The sequence below is a fragment of the Manis javanica genome, chromosome 5 (genome assembly GCF_040802235.1).
Source record: "Manis javanica isolate MJ-LG chromosome 5, MJ_LKY, whole genome shotgun sequence".
Taxonomy (NCBI): Eukaryota; Metazoa; Chordata; class Mammalia; order Pholidota; family Manidae; genus Manis; species Manis javanica.
Window position 1 is genome coordinate 1,630,937 of NC_133160.1, and position 12,829 is coordinate 1,643,765.

At 51.7% G+C, this 12,829-nt stretch overlaps 1 protein-coding gene across 4 annotated transcripts in view; it reads left to right on the plus strand.

Moving 5' to 3' along the window:
• Window positions 1-12,829, plus strand: part of TAF4 (TATA-box binding protein associated factor 4) — a 65,529-nt gene that overhangs the window by 22,895 nt on the left and 29,805 nt on the right. The window lies entirely within an intron of this gene.

The following is a 12,829-nucleotide window of genomic DNA, read 5'->3' on the forward strand; positions in this document are numbered from 1 at the left end:
CTTTTTTCCCCATAGGATATCAGAGTGTTCCAGCCCCATCTGTTGAAAAGATCTTCCTTTCTTTATTGAATTATTCTGCCACTTTTATTGAAAGTCAGTTGACCACGTATGTGTGGACTTTGTTCTGGACTGTATTCTGTCCATCAGTGTACACGTCATACTTACGCAGCAGAGCATCGCTTGATCACTGCGCTCCCTTGTAAGTCTTGAACTTAGGTCGTGTGAATCCTCTAACTGCTGTATTTTTTTCTTTTTTCAAAAAATGTTTGGTGCTATTGTCCTTTGCATTTCCATAAAGGTTTTAGAATCAGTTTGTCCAGTTATGCAAAAAGAGTCTTCTGATACTTCGCCTGGGATTGTGTTGAATCTGTAAATCAGATTTATGGTAATTGACATTTTAACAATACTGACTGTTCTCATCCATGAACGTGGTACAACTTTCAATTTATTTAGGTCTTTCAAAATTTTTGTCAGCATTGCTTTATAGTTTTCAGAGTTTATATCCTTAAAATATTTTGTTAAAAATATTCCTAAATATTCATATTTTTATGTCATGTAAATGGTATTTTAAAAAATGATGATTTTTCAATTATTTGTTGATAGTGTTTGGAAATAGTCACTTTTTAAGTATTGACCTTATATCCTGTGACCTAGCTTAACTCATCTATTAGTTCTTGCAGTGATTTTGTAGATTCTTAGGAATTTTACAAAGACACCCTATTGTCTACAATAAAGAGAGGTTTAACTTTCTCCTTTCTGATGTGTATAGTTTTTGCTTCTTGTTTTTGACATACTGCACAGGCTAGAACCTCCAGTGTAATGTTGAATAGAAGCAATGAGAAGGGACATTTTTTGCCTTGTTTCTGAACTTGGGGAGATTGCATTCAGTCTTTTTCCACTACAGGTATGATACTAGCTATAGGATTTTTATAGATGCCTTTTATTAAGTTGAGGAATTTCCTTCTATTCCTAGTTCAGTGAGAATTTTTGTGAATGGATGTTTAATTTTGTCAGCGTCTTTCTTCATGTATTGAGATGCTCATGTGGTTTTTCTTTTCCAGTCTGTGAATATTGTGAGCTACATTGATTTAGTTTTGAATGTTAAATTGGTTTCCTAGGATTAACCCCACTTGTGTATGGTGTAGTTCATGGTATAGTCTTTTTGTGTAGTGTTGCATTTGATTTGCTAAAATTTGTGGGAGTTTAGGAGGGCTATGGTATGTGAGTAATAGTGCTTACAGCAGTTTACCTGCCTACTAGAAGACTTTCTGTTGTTGTTTTACATCCCTAACAGGACTTGGTATTGTCAGGTTTTCAATTCTTTAAAACTAGTGGGTGTGAAATGCTATCACAGTATTGTTTTAGTTTTCATTTCCTTTTCCTTTTCCTTTAATATTGAGGATGTTGCGTCATTTTGTAAGCTTACTGCTGTTTATGGGTGTCCTTTCGTGAAATGTCTGTGTCTTTTTGCCCAGTTTTTTTTTAATTGTCTCATCAATTTGTAGGGATTCTCTCTGTATTCTGATTATGATTCTTTAAGAGTCATGTATGTGACCATTCTCCTCTTCCAGTTTATGACTAGTCTTTTCATTTTCTTAATGATATCTTGTGATAAATGGGAGTTCTTGATTTTAGTTGGACTTGTCTTTTCCTTTATGGCAGACACCTTTTTTGAGTCATGTTTAAGTTCTTTCTAACCCCAAGGTCATTGGGATATTCTCCATATTTTCTTCTAAAATTTCAGTGTTTGCTTCCATTTTTATGTCTTTAATTTTCTTGGAGTTGGACTTTGTGTATGACACGTTAGCATTCTGTTTTCATTTTCTGCCATTTGGACAGAGGTGTCCCGACACTGTTTACTCGAATATTTTATCCTTACCTCACGCATCGGTATGTCCTGTCTTTAATATTTCAGGTTTGATGTTGTGTAGGAATCTGTTTCTGAGCTCTCAGTAGTTTGACCTTGGTTTGTCTTTTCATCAGTACCATCTTGTTCTTTGAACAGTATAGCTTTCTGCTGGCTCCTGGTATCTGCTGGGGCCAGCATCCCACCTGGTTCTTTGTGAGAATTGTCTGTGCTGCTCTGGGAATTCTGATCTTGCTTATAAATTTTAGAATCAATTCTTTTTGAGGCCCATGAATGTCCCTGTAGGTTATTTTAATTGGAACTCTATTGTCCGTCCTGTCAAGTCATTTGGGGACAACTGCTGTTTATACTGTAGTCAGTTTATCCCACGAGTATGTATGTCACTCGTTGGATCTTCTGGGGTATCTTTCAGTCAAGTCCCATATATATTTTTTCCATACATGTCTTGCACATATTTTGTTAGAGTCATTCTGGGACACTGAGTTCATTGCTGTTGTTGTAAATAGTAGTTTTTTTAAAATTGCATTTTCTAATTCTTTGTTGATACTGTGTTGAACTGCAGTTGAGTTTTGGCTGTTGATCTCATGTCTAGCACTCTTATCAAACTTTCATTTAAAAATGTGCAGAATTTTTGGTGTGTCATAAGTAGAGAATCCTACTCTGTGCATCAAGACAGACAGTGTTACTCATTCAGTCCTTACGCTCCCCTCTCTTACCTCTCCTGTGGTTTATGCGCTTGCTGGGATCTTTGGATGGTGTGCGTAGAGGGGGGATGACTGGCATCCTTGACTTGTTCCTGGTATCAAAGGAGGTACTTCTAGGACTTACCATTGGAGAGAACAGCTGTGGATTCATCAAGTTAAGGAAGTTCCTTCCCACTCCCAAATTTCTGAAGTGGTTTGCTTTATTTGGTGGGGACTGGTTATTTTTTAGTCATGAGTGGATGTTGAGTTTATCAAAAGCTTTTTCCTGCCAGCTGTGGGGTTCACCTTCACATTATCTAAAACCTAGCTCACCTCCCCTTTCCCTGTTGTTCCCTGGTTCTTCCTGCCATACGCCTGTCCTTCCCGGAGAGCTGGGAGCCCTCTGCCTCTGACTGGGTGCTGATTGCTAGCCAGCTGAACATATGAGAGAGGGCGAGGTGCTGGTCTGCCTGGGCAGAGCGGGTTTCAGGTCGGAGGGGACACTGCCGGCCACCTGAGGAAGCGGGAGCTGCCAAGCAGTTGGCCACTGCGGGTGGCTTGGGGCAGGGCGGGGGGGTGCTTTTCTCTTTGCTTGTTGGCCTTGAAAAGGCCCAGGATGTTCTCCAGGCCACCCTGTGCCTCGGTGCTCGTGCAGAGCCTCCCGTCCCGTTTCCAGCGGCTCGCGAGGCTCGTGAGCCCAGCTCTCTGGGGAGAGGCTGCTGCTGAGCTCTTGTCTACGGCACCTCCCCGAGCTTTTGGGGGAGTGTTGGCTTGTTTACTCTTCTGTTTGTTTACACATAATCTTATTATAGAAAGAAATATGGTGAATGACAGAAATGCCCAGTGCAAGAAGAGAAAGACAGGCAGGCAAAGGGGGGAGTAAAGGTGGAACTGGGGCCGTGTGGGGAAGTGCCCACCCGGGCTCCGTTCACCTCCTGTGGGGCTCAGACTGGGGAAGAGCTTGGCTCCTGCCGGTCAGGGCGAAGGGAGCACCAGAGCACCGCCTGAGCGGAGTGCAGGGTCTGTAAATGAAGGGCAGGCACAGACACTGTGCGCGGAGAAAGGTTCTCTGGTCGTGCAGAGGCTGTTTGTTAGGATTTCAGGCTTAAGCACAAGAGCTCGATCCTGAGAGCTCAGGAAGGCTGCAGGGAGCTCCCCCCAGGCCCAGCCCGAGGGCGCTCTGTCATCCTGGGAAGGCCGCCCTGCCTGATTTGAAGACCCTGGGCCCCGACTCTGGTGCTGGGAGGGTGTGGGTTCGGATGCTCCAAACCTCATGCTGGGCCACCTTGGTCAGGGGGAAGAGGACACAGGAAGCCTCCAAAGCCCGTGGATTTCAGGGGTTTTGAAGATGTGAGAAAATGAGAAACGGTGTTGGCAGATTAAAGCTGAAGACATCAGTGGAGGCAGAAGTGGTAGCAGGCCCTGAGGCACGTTCAGCAGAGGTGCTCCGCCGAGGGCTGCTGGAGGGCACAGAGGTCACTTCCTCGTGCTGTACGCTTGCAGACAGGGACAGGGCGTGAGGCGAAGTGCGCAGGGCCGAAACCGTGGGCACTGCTAAGTGATGCTGCTGACGCCGTGTGCGAGAGACAGTGTCCCCCGTCACGCCCTCCCTCGTGGCCTCCGTCGCGCCCTCTTACCGGGGAGCCAGCTGCTGCTTTTCCAGGCACTGTGTTTTCCCTGACCTTCAGAAAAGCAGTGAGAAGTATGCCGGCACTTAGTGCCACGGAGCCCTGCACTTAAGAGCAGGGCCACCTAGACCTGACTCGTGGCGTCTGTTGTGTCTGTTAAGTGCCAGGCCCTGGCTGCCACCAGACATTTGAGGCAGAACAGAGTGTCCAGGGCTGGGGGCGGGCAGGTGTCCATACGAGAGCACCTCTGCTCAAGGGTCTGGGCGAGATAGCCACAGGATGGGGGTGGCCTGGGCACGGGGGCCTGCAGCCTCAGGCCAGGAGACGGCGCCCCTGGTGGAGGGCCTTGGGGAGGAGGCAGAGGTGGCTGCCTCACGAGGGTTGAGGGGACCACGGGGTCTGTGGACCATGACCTTCCTGGCATCCTGTCATCCCAGCACTTGTTAAAGCTGTTTTTCTTTTTGTGGCTTCATTTAAGTGACAGAGTGACTCTAATGCTGATTTAAAGGACTGTAATTGCACTGCTTCTCCTGAGACACAGACGCCCTGACAGGCACCCTGAACCATGTGCTGAGCTGAACACATGCATGTGGCTTCCATGTGTGGGTCATGTGTGTTCTTCTGTAGTGGTCCTTTCACACTGACATTGAGGACATTGGCCCTGCTGGCACACAAGTAGCCCGTGCTATTTCTGATGGTGTGTGGTGTCCGTGGTACGATGTGGTCGGTTGGCCCCACTTGCCCCGCTGGCCAGTGTCCACCCCGCAGGTGGCAGTCGCTGGGGCAGGGAGCATGCATAGTGATCCCCCCGAGGTGGGTGCTGGCACCTTGGCTGTCCCACTGCTGGGTGGTAGGAGCTAAGCTGAATTTCTGCTTGTCTGGGAGGTGAGGGTTGCCATCTTTTAATCTTCGCTGGTTACCAAGGCCGAGCGTCCTTGCTGTTCAGTCCTCTGGGTTGCTTTTGAGAAAGGCTTGACACATTTTTTTTTGCCAATTTTTAAAGTGATGAAACAGCTGCGGTTACTGACAACTTAGTCAAGTTTTTGGGCAAAACTTGGTTTTCAGAAATTGCACTCTAAACATGTTCATTACAAAATTTCAACCTGTTTGGAAGTGGGGGTGTTCGATGCGCGGAAAGACCTCCTCTTCCCGCTGACCCCCATCTCGGTCGCCAGCCCGCCCTGTGGGTGGCAGCTTTGCTGGGTGTGTGCCTGCACGCGTGCGTGTACACATCAGTGAGACCCTTAAACACAGCACTTAGCGAGTTCTAGGGGACACCATACTTTGAACCATTACCATCCTAAGTTTCAGAAGACTTGGAAAGTTGCTACATGAAGTGAGGAGATCTAAAAGTAATGTGTAGGGTCTTCATTGAGTCAGGCCATTCTCTGCTTTGACCCCTGACCTGGTGTTTGTGTGGGGGACAGTTGGCCAGGTACTGGCTGGGTGACCTGACCTGAAGGCCCGAGGAAGACGGGAGGGATCTGTCTGCCATAGGGCTTTTTAGTTTTTGTTTTTATCAAACATTTCAGATGTTTTTTCTAATCTTTAGCATTTGCAAGTATTGACAGCACGGAAAAACAAATCTTTATATTTGCATCAGCCACGTTAACACTGGTCACTTACTATTTTCCTTGGCAATTTGCCCTCACCCCACTTGGTCTTGTTTGTAGCTGGCCTGAGCCGTGTGGTTTGCAATTATTTTCTCTTCTTTGAACATCAGATAAAAAGACAGCTATGCCATTGATTAATTTGGGTGCTTTTCCATTAAGAAGGCTGTGCTGACGCCTACTGAGGTGCTAGCAGAGCGTCGGGGGTGGCCCCCAGTGTCCCAGGGGGAGAGGACTCCAGGCCGCCCCCACGGAGCTGGGGCACAAGTGAGCCACAGAACGGTGGTGTCACAGAAGAGTCCCTTGAACCAGGCTCGTTTCAGCGAGGTTTTTGCCGCTAGATAGCAAAGCAATTCCACCTCCCGTTCTTACTTTGAAAAATCCCAAACTTACAGAACAGACAGTTGTAGTGAGCACCCATGTACTCCCCTCAGGCTCACACCTGTCCTGATAGCTTTGTCAGAGCAGTTCTGCTCTGCAGCTCACATGGCATTGGTGTTTACAGTGACCAGCCTATGCCTTTGTCACATACCGGTGGAGCCATTAGGCAAAGCTGGGTCACCTGGATGGCCTGGTGGCTCGTGGCCTGGATGCCATGGGGAAGGATGTCTGTGGGTGGACATCCAGAACTCTGCTTCCAGCATAAGCTGGCCTTATAGAAATACACACATGTAAGCACAAGTAAATTGTATCTTATATGTAAATACATTCACATATTAATAATTTCTTAATTTTACTGGGGCATATTAATTATTTGAAGTTAACTGGTACTCAAAGAGAATTTAAGGAGAAAGTCCTTGGGGGGTGTACTGGGCCGCAAGCAGCTCTGGCAGTGCAGGGGCCAGCAGTCAGGACCCCAGGGCTCTGCCCAGTGCCTCAGGGAGCCCCTGCCCAGGAGCAGAGCACAGGGCACTGCACGCTGTGGGGAGGGGTCTGCACTTCGTGAGGAGCAGCGGCAGTGACGAAGGCTCCGAGGCCTGCCCACCGGCTCCCAGCATGCTGCGTGCGGGGCTCTTGCCTGATCTCCCAGAGCGCCGTGTGCAGGAGCTCCCGCCTGAGCGTGTGGTGGACGCTGGCTGTGTTGGGAGCACATGGCCATCCCAGTGGGAGGTGTGGGCAGGGGGCGGCAAGAGGTGCTCAGTGGAGCTGTGATGCGATGCTGGCAAAGACAAAGCCAGTGCTTTCTCAGTGAGCCTGAGCGTGACGTTTATTGGCCAAACATCTTATCCTGCTCTGAAGACACAGACACAAATGAGATGCCGTCCGGTAGTAAGGGTTCTGGGGTCTGAAGGGAGAAATGGAGTACCCGCAGGGAGTGCCCGCCTGGGCGGGCACAGGGCACACCCCCTGGCACTTCGCAGGCTCTCCAAACGGTTCTCAGATTCCTTCCTCAGGCAATGTGTGAGTCCTCCTGGGAGGTGTAGTGCTGCCCCCAGCAAGCTTGTCCTGAGAGGGGAGCCCTAGAACGGTTGTGAGGTTGCAGCTGGCAAACACCAGAGGTCTGGAGGTGTCTTCTGAGGGTGTGGGGCTTGAGCTGTGGGGGACAAGGGCCTGGCAGGGAGCAGGATGCTGTAGGCCCGGGCTGGTGGCAGACAAGGGTCCACGGCTAGCCTGCCAGCTGAGACTGCAGAGAGAGCTGGCAGCTGCCCTGCTGGGCGCAGGGGTGAGAGGGGGCATCACCTTGTCCCAAGAACTGGGAAGCCCGCCAAAGCTTTTGGGCAGCAGGGTTCCTGGAAGACTGGCCCACCAGGATGGGGACTCATCTGTGCTGCAGCTCTGCGGCGCGTCCCTGGCTGTCCGTGAGGGCCGCTCTGGTGTGCAGCCACCTCGGGAGCTGTCCATCACCTCTGCCGTGCTCGTGGGCTGTTGCCCATTCTGGGCTTGGACACAGGAAGCCACCCGAATCACTGGCCTACCAGTTGTGAGGGCACATCCCTCCTCTTGCCCCGGGTAAGTGCCCAGGCACGGGTGGGCTGGGTCTTAGGAGCATGTTGGGCTTTTTAAGAAACCGCGGGAATGTTTCCAGCCGCAGTGCAGGGAGGTCGGGCCCCTGCTCGCCCTCCCGGCTCCTGGGCCGGTCAGCTTTTTCCTTTCGGCCGCTGAGTGGGTGCGTAGTGAGATGGCCTCGTGGCCGTCGTCCGCACTGCCCTGGTGACTGAAGATGACGAGCATCTTTCCATGTGTTTAGTTGCCATCTGTGTGTCTGGTGAAGTGTCAGTTCATATCTGTTGCCCATTTTTTTTTGTTTTAGGTTATTTTCTTGTTACTGAGTTTTGGGAATTCTGTGTGTGTTCTGATGCAAGCTCTTTAGTAGACACAGCCTACAGAGACCTTATCTCATCCTGTGGCTTGTTTTTTCATTCTTTTAGTGTTTTTGAAGAGCAGAAGTTTTTAATTTTGATGAAGTTCTGTTTGTCAGTTTGTTATTTTATGATTGTGTTTCCGTTATAATTAGAATATTTTTGCCCAACCCATGGTCACAAAGATTTTTTTCCTGCGGTTTCTTCTGGGAGTTTCAGGGTTTCAGACCCAGGACCCGGTTTGAGCTGACAGTGCGCACAGCGTGCGGCGTGGATCCAAGTCAGGGTGGCTGCCGCCCGTCCCTGTGCGTTGCTCAGTCTTCCTTTGTCTGCTGAACCGCCTGTGCCCCGGATCAGTAGCCCGGGGGCACACAGGTTTGTTTCCGGGCTCTGCTCTGTCCCGTGGATTGGTGTGCTGCTGTATGCCGGGGATGCACTGCCTGGTGGCCACTTCCTAGTGTGTTTGGGGATGGGCAGTGCCAGTCCCCCAGCTTTGTTGTCCTTCATAGTTTCTCTAGGACCTTTGCAAATTTTAGAATCAGCTTGTCCATCTCTGCACAAAACGCCTCTGGGATTTTGGTGGATCGCATTACATCTGGACTTCAGTGTGGGGGGGTCAACATCTTGATGGTACTGAGCTCCCATCCGTCCGCTGAGATGTGAGACCTCTTCACTCACTCATGTGCTCCGGGTCTCAGCGGCACACTGCAGTTCTCCAGGTGCTAGGGTGAGTGAAAGTTCTCGGTGCTGGGTGCTGCACATGCAGGGCCCTGAATTGGGTGGGAAGCTTCATTTGCACTGCATTTCAGAAGTGCAGTCATGTCCATGCTCCCAGAGCTAGGGCGACAGCATTTCCACCACTGATGGCACTGAAGGGGTCAGGAGGGAGAACTTCCCAGAAACGACAGAATTGTATGGTTCCTGGTCAGGAGTCGAGAGGAGTGTTCCCAAAGCAGGCTGTGACCCGGACCAACTTCTCTGAAAGGAGGGCATCTGTAGGGCCAGTCGGGCTGGGGCCCACCTGTGAGTCGTGCGCAAGTCCATATGGGCAGCACCCCAGTGGGGGCACACTTGCTTCGGGTGTGCACTGTCCCCTCTGTGCTCAGATCTTGTGAGGTTAAGTGTGGTGCCCAGAGCCCTCCCTCGATTGACCCTGCCCCCCCAGCTTTTCTGGGGTCCCAGCTCTGCACGTTTAAGTACTTTTTTGTATTTTGTTTTTTTGGCAACTTTAAAGACAGAGTCATAAAAGGAACACTTAAGCCGTAGTTGAAGTCGGCTTTATCAGGGTGTGCACGTGCACCTTGGCATCTTGCAGAGTCTGTCGCCTTTGGAGTAGCTGGGGGGCCCCCTCCGGTGGGAAACTGCTGGAGGGGAGCCTTGGTGTGCAGGGGGGCTGCTGTGGCCATTCCTGTGGATCTCGGATCTCGGGCATGCGCCTCCGTCCAGGCTGTCCCTCCTTTCACAGCTGCGGCTTGGGGTGGGCAACAGGTCCCTGCCTGTGCACCGGGGGCAGTCCTCCTTGAAGCCTGCCAATCTCTTCGTGCAGTTAGGAAACAATGTGCAGTATATGGTGCTCAGAAATGAAGTCCCCAGCTGTGCCTCGGACTGTGCGTCTGCATGTGTCTCTGCTCCTACCCTGAATCTGGCTTCTTAGCGTCCACATCGGGGTTTTGCACATGTTTAATTGTTGAGGGCTTTGCCTTTTGTGCCACTGTCTTTGTGGACTTGCAACACGGTCTGATGGGTGGCAGCCCTGGGGACCCCCAAGGAGGTGAGGGCAGAGGTCTGGTCCCTGTGACCCGAGCTGCCATTCCCCGCTGTCATCCCCAGGCGCAGGCGGGGCCTCTGAGCTGAGCGGCCAGGGAGGCGTGTGTGGGGGGCTGCCGCTGGCCAGGGCTCCCAAAGCAGTGTCTGTTGGGGGGAGGTTCCCAGGCGAGTCCAGAAATGCCTGTTCAGTTTGTAGTGCAGCTTTGGCTGACCTACATTTTGGTTGAAAATACAGTAAAAAATGTTGACATAAAAGGGACCAAGAAAACTGACACTGGGTGAGAATATTTGAGTCTGTCTTGGACTCTTGCTTGGGGCAGGATGGGGTTCATCGCCTTAGAGAAGTGCTGGGGTGCTGGTGCCAGTTGCAGGCTGTAGGGGCGGCAGGCTGGGGTGGCTCGATCAGGAGGCATGGAGGCCCAGTCTGTGCCTTTGAACTTACTGCTTAGTGCCTGTGGGAGTTGACCTTTTTGGCTGGACAATGAGTCTGAAGGGGTTTTTGAAATGGAAGTGTCCTTATTGAGTCAACTCTGACATCGCCTCCCTGATTTAAGCGTCAGGTGAGGATGACTCACTGTGTGCAGCCCTCCTTCAGTCAGCACTGAAACCAGCCTGCCACGGGTCCCAGGCACGTTGCTGAGGTGCACCAGGTGGCTGCTTCTGGCGCGATAGCCTCTCGGTCCCCGCTGTTGGGTGGCGAGGGGGCAGTGCCTGGGGGGCCCCGCCCTGAGCCCTGTGAGCACAGGAGGGATGGTGAGCAGCAGCGAGGGAGGGAGCGGACGTGTCCGCAGACCGGATGCTGCCTGTGGATGCAGGGGTACTTCTCAGGACCTGTCATCTAAAATAAATTTGAGTTACATTTTGAGACAGAGTTGTGTTTCTTGGCATGAACAGGTACTGCACAGCCATTTTTCTGTCCGACCAGAGTTCATGAGATCCAGAGCTGCAGTAACTGTGGAAATGTGGTGTGTGGCTCGATTCCTCCTGGGCCCTCACGTGTGTCTCACTCTCGTTGGTGACGTAGTCCCTGTAACCCGGGAAACTGACAGGCAGGGGTCCCAGCACCTCCCGCCCCGCGTGCCTGCGGGGTGCTGCTGCGGCTGCCCCGTCAGCGTGTAGGGCTCTGTGGCTGAGCAGTCGGTTTTCAAGCCACGTGCGGCCTTCAGACCCAGGCGCCTGCTGCGCCTCGCTTATCCGTTGTATAAGACACTTTAGTGCCTCAAAGAGGTTTGGTCACCTGCGTAGGCCACGTGGTCACTTCCTGGCAGGGCTTTGCTTCCTTCTGCAACTTCTGTTCCGACCGTGGGCACATTGCCCAGTGGACAGTGTCCAAAATACCACTTTTCTTCATCACTATATTAAACGTATTGCTGTTGTGTGAATATTTAATATTTAAATATTCCTTTAAATTTCTGTAGATACAAGTTTTTAAGTAAAGAAGCATCTGATAATTGAGGTATGTTTGTCAGCTGCCATATTAACAAAAGAATGGACTTGGGTGTTGAGCCCTAGGACCTTGTTGCCTGGCCATCATGGGCTCTTCAGCCAGCACTGATACTGGCTTCCTAGGGTTCTCAGGAGGAAGGAGCAGGGGTTGTGGATGGGTGGGTGGGCGGGCCCGTGTGATGAGGGGATGGGTCAGGGTAAGAGGATGACCCCAGTGTTGATCAAGTTCTTCTTTTGGGGTCCCCAGCACCTGCGTGGGCCTGGGGGTGGCTGTGCAGTCTCCCTGCTAGTCCACACCCAACTCTGGAGGCGTGTGGCCCACTGACCAGAGCTGGCCTCTGGTCTGCCAAGCCTTTCCTGAGCCTCGTGCACCTGTTAGATGGGACAGTAGCCTCAGCTTCAGTGGGGAACCTTCTAGGCCTTTCCCTGCAGTGTGTTAACAAGTTCCCGGGTCTTGGAGATTTTAGCAGAGTGCTCCAGCTAGGTTTTTGATACTGTCTTTTTTTAAAAATTTCAGTATGGTTTACTTTCAAAGGGATGTTTTGGAGGGACACTCTCTTAATGGGCATAAATGTGGTTCTTTTGGATCAAGAATTGTGGCTGTGAACCCAGGGAGAGGTCTGGTATTTGCTGGTGTCATGGTGAGTGTTGAGGACCCGCCGCTCCAAAGGCTCCTCTGGGACGAAGGCCGCGCAGCCCCTGACTTGGGTGGGCAGGGAGCTGGCGCCGCCTTTTCCCTCTGGGGAACTTCACCAGTGCACGAGGGAGCGGCTGTGGGGCGGTGGGCAGGGAGGCTCTGGGCGGCCCCAGCCTCCCCTCTGTCCGCTTGGCTTTTCCAAGGCGCTGGGTCCCTGGGCCTTGACTAGGAGTGGGGAGCCCGTGTCGGGTCTTCCCCTGCAGCCAGGAGGGGAAGTGAGTTGTAAGGCAGACAGGTGTGTTGCTGTTTCTAACGGAATCTATGGCACCTAATTGGTTGTTGGTTTTTGAGGCCTAAAAGTAATGCTGAGCCCTATGAAAGAGTGCCTTCCAGTGACCCAGCTCAAGCGCTGTGAAGTGTGCAAGGTCCCATCTCTATGTCTCTGCTGTGGGTGTCCCAGTCCCCGTGGATGTAGCACTGCCCCCGCCCCAAGCCGGGCCTTGGGGCATGGCGGCAGTCATGTGCAGGAGGCTGGCTTGGCCTGGCCTTCACGGAGCCAGGCGTGCAGGCTGCACGGTGCTGTGTCTTACGCCCCCCTGCCAGCCCATGTGGACACGAGAGGTGGGATGCAGAGGCCCTGCTGCCCACCCCCAGAGACAAGACCTGGGGCAGGGGTGGAGTGATGTGCTCCAGGTCAGTGCTCGGGTCTGAGGCTCTAGCCGTGGCACCTGCCGCCTTGTGAATGAGGCCAGGCCCAGGGAGAGTACGTGGCTTGGGGTCTCAACTGGAAAGTGCGTGCATGGCCCTCCCTGTGGGCCAGCGTGGGTAGCTGTGGGGCAGACAGTGTGGCAGAAGCTTTGCTTTTGGCTTGTTTATAAAAACAAGACTCAA